This window comes from Crocodylus porosus, unplaced genomic scaffold (genome assembly GCF_001723895.1).
Source record: "Crocodylus porosus isolate Cpor-Errol unplaced genomic scaffold, CroPor_comp1, whole genome shotgun sequence".
NCBI lineage: Eukaryota > Metazoa > Chordata > Crocodylia > Crocodylidae > Crocodylus > Crocodylus porosus.
Window position 1 is genome coordinate 2,141,331 of NW_017728945.1, and position 11,262 is coordinate 2,152,592.

At 49.0% G+C, this 11,262-nt stretch overlaps 1 protein-coding gene across 3 annotated transcripts in view; it reads left to right on the plus strand.

Moving 5' to 3' along the window:
- Window positions 1-7,267: 7,267 nt before the first annotated feature.
- Window positions 7,268-11,262, plus strand: part of TJP3 (tight junction protein 3) — a 39,548-nt gene continuing 35,553 nt past the window's right edge. The window contains exon 1 of one of the 3 annotated variants that reach the window (XM_019550615.1): window positions 7,268-7,381. The gene's annotated coding sequence lies outside the window, so the exon portion shown is untranslated. Of the gene's footprint in view, window positions 7,382-9,355; window positions 9,431-11,262 lie in introns of those variants that run through there. The other 2 variants (XM_019550616.1, XM_019550618.1) reach the window with 2 other exon arrangements.

Genomic DNA, 11,262 nt, shown 5'->3' on the forward strand with positions numbered 1-11,262 from the left:
TGCAACAGAATCCCTCAGTGCCAAGACCAAGACAGCAAGAGGCACTGTGGCAACAAAGGATGCAAGCTGGCTCATGCCCCAGGTTTTAACCTGCTTTTGAACCAATCTGTTCCCTGCCTCAATGTGCAGAAGGAACCCAGCCTTCCCTCTAGTGACTGTGCTCCCAGGCACTGGCAAAAATTCACGTCTTTTTCTCTAAAAAATACTGGTTAAAACAAAACCTGGGCTTTGCAGCTCAGCTCCCTGCCCTGCTTCCAGACCCTGGGATCTTGGAAAAAGGAGGAAGAAGGGCTGAGCTTGCAGGGCTGTCCCAATGCCATTCACCCTAAACACCACTTGCACATCAAATGTGCTGCTCTTCAACACGGGACAGAGCCAGGCTGTGCGGGTGGGAGGGGGGAGCTGAACCCCAAGTCTGTTCCTCTTTCTGTCAAAGATCTTGGTGCTGCTCAGCTCCATTTTTGTGCATAAAACAGGCCATTCTGTGACTCAGGGGTAGGACTGTGCTGCTGTGCTGACATGTGCCTCTGGTGAAGATCTGCCCATGCCTCTTCTCATCTTCCCACTCTCCTCATTCTCTTTCTCCCTCAAGCCCAGGGCTCTTTGCAAGAGCACCTGTGTTTGCAACTCTTGAATGCTCTGCATCCTCCTCGGTGGTCTGTGATGAGGAGTGGGAGTGTGGACCACAGGGTTTTCACTCTTAAAATGCTACATTACAAGTTTTATGGAATAAATCTCAGTCCTCTTACGCTTGAAAGACAGTGCTATACTGAACTGTATGATGGAAACGCACCCCCACAAACACTCCTGTGCCTGAAGCATCATGCTGTGGCAACATGAAGTTCAATTCTCATCCAGCTGCCATCGCTCAATTGCTTTTCATATAAAAAAATGAGTGTGGTTGCCTTTTCTACCTGTCTGTTTTACTATATAGCATGAAATCTTTGCTAGGAGTAACTGCAAAGGCACTCTCATACTGTAGTCTTAATAAAAAGGGCTTTAAAGGACTCTCTGCCTGAAAAGCTCTGCTCATCTTAAGTAAAGTTGTGTTGCAACACTTTTGACTGTGCAGCTTCTCAATCAAAAAGCACTTTAGAAGGTCAAAAATGCTAAAGTTGGCAATCTCAAGCATTTTTCAAAATATCAGTAACAGGAATGCCCCAGTGCAACCTCCCGTCTGGAGCTGTTGTAAGCATCTCCATGAAGAACACAGCAGAAGCCTCACACCCATTAGCCTCAAAGGTTAAAATCTGAGGGCCAGATCCTGCCCCCTCCTCCCCACTCATGCAAAGTAGGCTCTTACCACAGGCCAAATCCTGCGACATCTGCATTTTGTCTATACTGGGGAATGTATTAGCAGGACGTTACCAGTGTAATTTCACTGGTCTTGGTACCAAAGTATACCATAGCCTGTGGACATTCCTATCACAGCAGGAGGGCATTACTCTGGTTACGTGAATGCCATTTTCAAAGCAACAAGCTAAACTAGAAAAAAAAAAATGTGCACACCAGAATAAGAGTGTTCCTTCAGGTTATTACACTGGTATAACTGTAATGGCACCATTACACTCATATCATTTTTGCCAGTAATTATGCACCTGCAGACAAGCCCTAAGGGTCCTTCAATTTAGCCCTGAGCTTGGATTTGTTAGCGCTTCATGTTTTATCAAGTGATCTGTGAAGACCAAAGGGTGAGAGGTGTTGTAGTGGGGATTAGGGAGTAGTAAGAAGACAAAAAGGAGGGTAGCAGCAGTGTAATGAAGACTGAGGAAGAAGCCACTGAGTCCACCTGGGAAAAGCACACCCCAGAGATGGGAGATGTGCAGCTGTAGCCTAGGGAGTTCACCAGGGCAATGCTGCCCATGATGTTCGGGCCATTTTTTGTTTATTTAAGGGGATTTACCAGCTGAGCTGGGCATTGAAGCTCTCCCACCCTGGAGGTAATTAGAGGTTTCCAGCCAGGATCTTGGTTACATCGGAAGACTTCACACATTGCTGCTGCTCATGGAGGCTGAACTCTAACCTTACCCTGGACATCTTAAATGCCAATGAGGTTGAGTTGTTTACAGCTGACTGCGGATGAAGGAAGGCATGATACAGAAGCCAGGGGCTGCATCAAACTGATGGGAGGGCTTGGCTTCAAACAGGATGCATTTTGCATCCCGTGCCAACTTAGCATCCCATGCCAACATGACCACAGAGAGGTCATGAAGGATGAGAGGGACTCAGAGGAAGACAGGGAGGAAAAAGGGAGGATAATTCTCTCCCAGTGAATACAGGGCATTGGTACTTTCTGCCCACAGAGCCAACTGCCACCATCTGCCTCAAGCATCAAGCTGACACAGTTTAGGCTCAGGACAACTTACTGACAGTACTAGACTTCAGAGAGTGGGATGTGCTACCTCCCTTGCCCCTGGCAGCATGTGGTACCACTATGATGCCAGATGTCAAGTGAAGGCTGGTATCATGTACACTAAAGCAGCATGCAGCATTCTCCTTCCTGCCTGATGCTGGGGGTGGGAAACATTGTGGCCTGACAAGGTGCCTGGATGTGCCCTGCCCCCATCACCCGGCAGGTGCTAGGACACGGCATGATGATAATACAGGGAACTGCTCTTCCTACACGATACCTGGATGCACCAGGGCCCACCCCAGTGTAGGGACAGGGCATGATCTCTGGGCTCCACTCAGTGCCACGTTGATGCTTTACATGCTCAGTGGCACCTAATGCATAGTCAGCATCACTGTGCCCCTGGAGAGTCCTGCAGTTTCCTCGGCACTGCGACATTCCTGGAAGATGTGGCTTGATCAGAACGTGGTAATAATGTTCACAGTGGACTAGTTTTCAAGCTGGCTCTGCCTCCTCAGCTTTGAACCAGCAGCTCCATCACTAACGTCCCACAGCTCCAACATCTTTTTCCATTTCCTTAATACTGGGTCAAATTCAGCCTGAACATAAGAGGGCTTAGTTCCACGGAAGTCAGCAGACCAGTCCTTTACATCAGGGCTGAAAGTGGTCCACCGGGCATGTGCATGCTTTTCTGTCTTACCTTCCTTTTCTATCTTTGTAGTACTCACCATTCCTGTGAGGCAGCCAACTGGCTATGTAGATGCCAGTAAAAGTTTTCTCTGATAGCAGCATGATATACCCTTGGGGGTTGTAGCAATCATGCAGATTCCAGTATAAGGCTGAGCTAGCCAATGCAATTGGAGGATATTTTGCCTAGTAGCAATGAGAATGGTCTCTAAGCATATCTTTGAAAAGAAAATATCTTATCTGCTGTGGAATATGCTCCTTTAAAAGAAATGACTGAAGGCACTGAGCCCCCTCTTCCTTGTAATAACCCACCAGACATGTGCCTTTCAGCAGACTCTGCTGAGCCACTGGGGACCTAAACAACCCATTCACTGTCATGGTCTTCCTTCCAACTCCCATGGGCCAGGACTTCAGCATAATTTTCTGCAGGCTCCTTGCAAGTCTTTCCCCCATACAATGGTACCATCTAGTGGTAGAGATCTGCACTTGTGTCTGCTTCTATTCTATTTCAGCTTCATCTTCACTAAGGGCACATCTACGTGTGCCGATTTAAGGCACATTAGCCATTTTTAAGGTGCATTAAGGGCGCAGGTCTACATGCATGTGCCCCAATGCACCTTAAAAATGGCAATTTTAGGCTACTCATGCCTAAATTTGGTACCTGCAAAAGCAAAAGCAGGTGTCAGATTTAGGCGTGAATAGCTATAGTGCCTAATGCACATGTAGATAGGCTAGGGCGCATTAACATTGTATATGTCAACTGACATGAGACTAACTTTAGTCCCAAGTTAGTCTGCATACCGTATTAATGCGCCTCAGCACGTCTGCATGTTGATGCACGTCTCAATTGCCTTAATGCGCATCAGGCAAATGCACATTAAGTTTAGGCATGTGTAAAAGCAAGTGTAGACGCCCTAAGAGATTAATCTTTAACATTTGAAGACAAGGCCCTTGTAGATTTAATATGCATTAGCTGGCACAGGTACACTCTAAGTCCCAGGGTCTAATGCAACTGCTGTGTCTTCGCTAGGATAGCAACACACGTTCGAAATATACCTGTTTTTGCTAGTGCAGACAGGCCTCGTATGCACATGCTGCATAGCCAATGTTCTAGTGTCACTCATTCAGCCAAGTACAATGAAAGGGAAATACCGCACCACGTCTCCCAGGAAGTACCTCCTGTTGCCCTGTAGCGCTTCCCCCCATCCAACGATCTAGGAACTTGCTGGGCTGAGAACAGTCCATTGGCCACCACGACCAATTTGAAAGGGTTTTGCCCAGTTCTACGCAGCAGGAAGCTTTCAAGATCCTTTTCTATTATCTCTAGTCCCCCTTGATGAATGCAAACTTGCTGCATATCACTAGGGACTGAGAAAGGTAAGTGAGAATGTGGCTTCATTCTGCACAGACAAATCCTACATGCACATGTGCACACACTCACTTACTAGGTACCATGAGTATGCTTCTACTGTTCATTGCAGTAAAGTCAAGTATTTGTAGAACTGGGCCACAGCAGACTCCCAAGTGGAAACACCACAGCTGATACCTACAATTTTTCTGACTGACAGTGATCTAGCAAGGGCTCTGATTTAAAAAAATACAAACAAACCCTCCTGCCTTCAGTTATTCCTTGATTATATTCATCTGGTTACGGAGGTAGTGATATTCAGTGATTACAGCAGGACACTGGGAGCCAGGAGATGTGCTACAGCCTGGACTAGGAATGAAGGGATGCACGAGAATCACAAGACTTGGCTCGGTCACTGAGTGGCTGTTTCATTTGGGCCAAGTCACTTATCCATGTGTGCCTCAATTCCCTGATGTGCCAAATAGGCGTGCTTTGTAATTTCCATCTCTGCAAAATTCTTTGAGATCCTTTAATGGAAGGTGCCATCTAAGCATCCATCATCATCATGCACAGTATCTGAGGTTGGCATTCAGTTGTGGTCACTATTTTGGAAGGCAGGTGGGATCCCTCCAGCACAGAGAAGGGGGTTCACTCATAGAGTTCAGCAAAGAAAGAAGCAGCACAACACAAACCGCTTCGTACTTTGGAAGAACAAGGGCTTAAAGGAAACAGCACCTCAGCGTGAAAATGGGTGTTCAGCATTATCCGCAAGTCAAGGGAAACCTAATTTCCTAGGCATCAGCAGTGCACCTGCATAATGTGGTGTCAGACACTGACAGCCTGTAGCATTCAGTAGCATTTCACATCTTCACTGCCACGTGCAGATACTACGCAAGGAATCCCATGTGAAACCAGGGAGTATTATCCCCATTTCACAGATAACAAAGCTGAAATACAGATGATTTTTTTTGCCCAGTCCCACGGGCACAATTATCATAATTAGTACTAAGAAGTGCCCCCACCCTACATCTAGACAGAGCTCAACAGAAAACAAAGAGCAGCAATTCTATGAGTAGCAATGAAATTAGCAGCTCACTTGGCCTGAGTTTGGAGCTTAATCATGTCTCCCACTTCGGGATGGAAGTCCATGACTGCAGAGGTTAGGGGACCTCTTCCCACACAATGCACAGTATTGCATAATTAGGTAGCTGTTTTATGTGGCTGTAATGATTTCCTCACTAGTAACAAATATTGACTGCTGCTAGGGGCATGAGCCTGGACCCAAACTGTTCCTCTGTGGTGGGAAGTGGGTCAAATCCGGCACTGATGCCAGCAGGCCCAGCTACATACCCACTGTGACAACTTAAAAACCTTGTCCAGCACTACCATGGGCAGACTAGAGGACAACACTCACTTCTGAGCACCAACAACATTTCTGCTATGGTGGCACCTAATAATGATCAGCTGAATACAAGGCTGTGTTGCACCTGGCCCCATATAGTGCAACAAATAGCCTCTGCATCAAGGACAATGGTACAAATAGACTAGGGAGACCCTCAGCATGGGAGGAGGATGTACTGCAACAGTGCAAATCACTCTTACTGCTGGGACATCCTTGTTTTTCATAGATTCATAAATTGTTAGGGGCTGGAAGGGACCTTGGAGATCATCGGGTCCAGCCCTCCCTGCCCTAGCCAGGAAGACTACTAGGGTTAGGTGACCGCAGCGAGGTGACTATCCAGTCTCCTCTTGAAAACCTCCAGGGTAGGTGACTGCACCACCTCTGAAGGGAGTTTATTGCACAGTCTGGACACCCTGACTGTGAAGGTTTTCCTGGTATTAATCCTGAAGCCTTCTAGGAGTCGGTACCCATTGATCCTCGTCTTCCCCAGGGATGCCCTAGTGAACATTTGGTCACCGAGCTCCTGATGCAGTTCAGTCAGTGTGTCTGTGGTAGGATTTGCTAGACATGAAGGCAAGGGATAGAGAAGGGCATAGAAAAGGGTGGGAGGAGGGGAGCAGGGTAAGTGAAAACAGGATGTAGAGGAACAGGTGGGGAGGTTGCAGCCAGGGTCCAGTCTGCCGGGGGGAGAAAATGGCCTGTACTGAGAGCATTGGGGAGGCATTTTTGGGCGGGGGGGAGGGCCATCCTTTTGGCCCATTTCTTTTGGCCCATTTTTGGGCGGGGGTGGGCATCCTTTTGGCCCATTCAGTTCTGTTGGTTGCATTTTGAAAGGTAAGGGGGCAGTTTCTGGTTACCCCTGGGTTGTCAATTGTTCCTCCCTGGAAAAGTCAGAGTTCATGATGCTAATCTGCTTCTACCATTGTTCTTCTTCCTGCACCTCTCCAGGGAGTAGATAATCATTCTCCTGGTGCTGGTCAGATCCCAGGAGAGTCCTACCTAGCCAGCCTTTGCTAGAGGCATATGGTAATAAATCATGTAGCAGAGAAGGAGGCCTCAAGGCTCCAGCAAGGCCGCAGAGTTATAGCAGGTGGTGAAAAAATCTCTGTATTTAGCGCTGCAGGAGCCTCCCGACAATTTAGCAGCCTAGGCTCTGACCTCACTTGTCTATGGTAAAAAGATGGTAGTGAAAAAGCTGTCCTCCAAGGGGCCAGGGGACCAGCTGAAATGGGCAAGACTGTCTTCTATCACTGCTGCCCCCTTTGCTGCTGCCTCTGAAAGCTTTCTGCGACGTGAAGAGTGTCTGCAGCACTGGTGTTGGCGTTTGATTGCCAGCAAAGCTCCCCAAGCCCCGTTTCCCTGAGGTTAGGTGTCCCATTGCCCATTGTTTGCTGCATAGTCTGGCCCACAAAGGGTTACGCAAGAAGCCCTGAAATGAAAGCTGCTGCTGCATATTTCCAGCAGGCTTTACCTGGTGAGCGGAGAGTTGGCTTTTCCTGGTAGGGGAACACCAGGGGAGTCTGTTCCCACCGGTGGCTGCAGTCAGGTGAATGTCTATACCCTGCTGAGGAGGAGATATCCCTCTCTCCAGAAGGTGAGTGCCCAACTCCGCTTGAATCTGTGGCTTTAACTGGAGTTAGTATTGCTGGTAACTGGGGGAAAGAGCAGAAATTCTTCTGCTCTGGGAAAACCCCAGACTTGCCACCGTTTTGTCAACATACCTTCCTGGGAGGGCAGGAGGTTTTTCCGACCCACAGTTGTTTCTAGGTTGGTGTGTCTTGCCCCCAAAGAAGCTGCTACTCCCCTGTAACAGGGAAAGAGCAGTGTTACAAATTCTCTTTTTCATTCTCATTGACTCCTGTGAAGTTTCTTAAAGAATTACTGCATCAGGTGCCAAATGGGAGGGTTGCAAACAGAGCTTTTTCCTAAGCAGCAACTTTTTCCCAGCAAACTGGCCTTTCGCTCTTGGCAGCAGTATCTTGCTAATCACAGCCAGTGACTTCACACTAGGCTGAACCCGGAGCCCTGGAAGTGGCAGCCTGGAGGAGTCTGTTTTCAAGTTGTGAGCTGTATTTCCTGGGTGGATTTTTCCTACTGTCTGATTAGTTACTTGATCTAAACCCCATCAGATCTGTAGGTCTAAGACCTCCTTCCCCTGGGCAGTGGGGAACGCAGCTCTCTGCTGTAGCCACAAAACAACTTGGATAGTTTAGCCTTGGAAAGAGAGTTCTTCAAGGTGAGCAGGGGGTCAGCAACATGATAAGGCTTCCAATGTGCTGTCTAGGATGGTGATCAATTTTTCTCCATGGGAACAGGTGATGGGACAAAAAGTAACTTGCTTCATTTGCAGAAAAGATGATTTAGGAACAACTTTCAAACTACAAAGTAGTGAAGAACTGATGCTGTGGAATCTCCTTTGTTGGAGGTTTTCAAAACCAGGTTAGACTAATATTTGCTAGGGATTGTCCAGCGCTGACCCTATTTCAGTGTGGGGAAATAGACTGGATTATCCCCTGAAGACCCTCTTGGTCCCACTTTTCTATGATAAACAGTCTGTCCTTTCTGATGACCATGCAGCACAGCTGATGTTCACCTAGTCAAGCAGCAGTATAGGTGAGCAGGAGACTGACTGCACGGGGCTCTGGTCCAACAAGGAGCTGTAACAGGTTGCAGGCCGTCTTAGAGGAGGTTGTCCAATTGGTGCTTTGCTTTGCACAAGTGTGCCTGAGATCTGCTCCTGTGTCACAGATTCACAGAAGTTTAGGGATGGATGGGATCTTGTGAGATCATCAGATCCAGCCCCCTTGCTCTAGGCAGGAAAGACTGCTGGGGTCAAATAACCCCAGCAAGGCTTGTCTTTGCAGAAGGATATACCCTCCAGGATGCAAATACGCCAGTTCCATTAATGTTGGAGGTAGGCGATCTGATTCCAACACTGTTCCCCATGGACTGCAGATGGGACCTTCGCTGAGCTTAAAGCTCCATGAAAAAGACTTAGAAGCCAGCTGTGTTTGTCAAATATCCACAAACTGTTTGTGTCCTTGCAGGTTACTGGTAGTTCAGCAAGAAACTGTGTGGTAGGCAGGAAAGGCGGATCATTAGCAATGCTCACAGTGCTCTCTGCACACTCCAGGGGACAAGCTCCAAAGTTTTCAGTGTAAAGCCACAATCCTACCCTCAGGCCATAGAGAGGAACTGGGTACTGCAAATGTTTTTTAAAAGGTCTTCCCGATGCGGGCAGTCCGCGCAGGCTGGCCTGTGCTTTGTTAAACACGGACTGTGTGTGCAGCCCCCCAGAGCACCGGGTTCCTGGGCCCAGGTGAAGTGGGCTGCAGGGGGAAGGAGCCTGTCAGGTTTCAGTGTGACTCAGGCTGGGCTGCGGTCAAACCAGCATTAGCTCAGATACTTCTACTCCCTGCTTGTTTTAGGGTGGGGGCCGGTTTCTGCAGTGAAACCTGCCGAACCAGCTTCTCTGGCTGTCTGATAGGGCTCCTGCTACCTTCCGGTCCCTTAGCATTAGATGCACGCAACAGCCAGGCCAGTGTTTAAATGGCCCAAGAGAGAAGGACGGCTCCATCCAGGCTGCAGAAGCAAACCTGGGCTCCAGGGGTCTTGCTCAGGTGATGCAGGCTTGGGGCTGCAGGTCGCTGTCAAGTGTCCTGGCTGAGCTGAGGCAGGACCAGGACAGGGTTCCTCACTCGACAAGAAAAAGCAGGAATGAGCAGGGCCCAGTCTTCACCTTGCCTGCATCGGGGCTTGCTTTTAAACACAGCTTTTTTCTTTTGTATTCCACACCAAGGCTGTATTAAGCAGATGCTGGAAGACTGGGGAGGTAGGAGGGATGGTGGCTAGGGCAGTAGGTTGGGGAGGTGGAAGAGGGCAGTGGCTGTGTGGGAATGACCCCGTGAGCCCTCACTGGAGTAACAATCTGTCTTGGTCGACAACTTCAGCCTCACACTGAGGATGAACCTTGGGTTCCCTCCCCCTGTATCGTGATATCTTTTATTAGACCAACTGTCAGTTGAGCTATCACATCTACTCAAAGACCCATGCCTGCCTATGTCCTTAGACCAACATGGCTACAACCAACCCTAACACCCCCCCCCCCGTATTTGCATTTTGTGGAGAAGGGGAGAGCCCCACAGACCCTTGCTCAAGGCTCCTGGCTGAGCTGGAAATAGAAAATGGGCGTCTGGACAAACAGGCTTGGCCTGTGCCAGCCACCCTTGAAGCACGTCTGCGCTCAAAGCCCGTCTGTCCAGCACAGCCTTCCACGCTGCCCGCAGAGCGCAACCGCCTTGCTTGGGGGAGCAAGGCTTCTGCCTGGCAGCTGTGCCGAGGTGCTCTTGAACTTTCTGCAGGCTGCCACAGCGCACACAGCAGCTGGCACTTGCCCAGAACGTGCTGCCCATCCTGGCGGCTCAGCTGCCGCAGCGGAGTCGAAGACGGAGCTGCTTGCAGCACCAGTGCAGCGCTCTCAACCTCATTGAACTTGGAGTGCCTTTCGCTGGACTTGTCAATCGAGTGGCACCCGGTTTCCAAACTGAATTGATATACCACTGTGCTTGCAGAAGGGCTGGGCTGTGGGGGTTGGGGATCGGCCTTCACACCATACTTATCTCCTCACACCTCGCTGCACCCTTCAAGGGATCTAGGCACTCCTGGGTGCCCTGGCAGCCTGGTTGAGAATCACTACATGAGGGTGTGCACATTTTTTATTAAAATATTTTTCTATATATATGTATAGACTTATATATATATATATATATACACATCCTCTATCATAAACTTTCCATCGCACATCTTAAACGGAAGCCCGCGCTGCCGTCACAATAAATGCACCCACACCCCTGCACCCCCGCGCACCCACCCTCTACCCTCCCCTAACCCAAACGCAGTCTCTTAGTCCAAGCCCCGATTGGGGGTTTACTTTCTCAGCTCATTCACTGTCCTTGTCGCGGTTGCTGTCACTGAGCACTGTGTTACTGTGCACATGCCTTGGTGATGGCACCTGTTGCCTGCCACCAGATCTCCCAGCAACTGAGTATGGCTCTAACCACCTTTATGGTTATGCTGCCTTTATGATTCAATATGAACAAAACTATTCCCCTAGAGTGCAGCTGCCCCTGCCTCATTTTCCCACTCCTCGTCTTTGCACGTGTCCTTGGCCTTCCAAACATCTGCAGTGCCATCAAGCAGACAGGCTCCTCCTGACTGTGTGCTGGAGCGCATGGCAGGCCTGGGCTCTGAGTGTGCTGGCTGGTTTTTCTTCTTATCTTGGGGCTTAATCTGGCTGGTTCTTTGTGAGCATCTCCCAGGATAGCTGTGCCCTTGTTCCCCAGGTGGTCACTAACACGGCCACAGTTTAGAAGTGTAAAATGAAAAGGGTTGTTGAAAAACAGCCACTGAAACAAATGACCCCTGCCAGTTGCCCAAAGAAGCATTTACCAGAGCAGTAGGCAATGGATTGGGCCC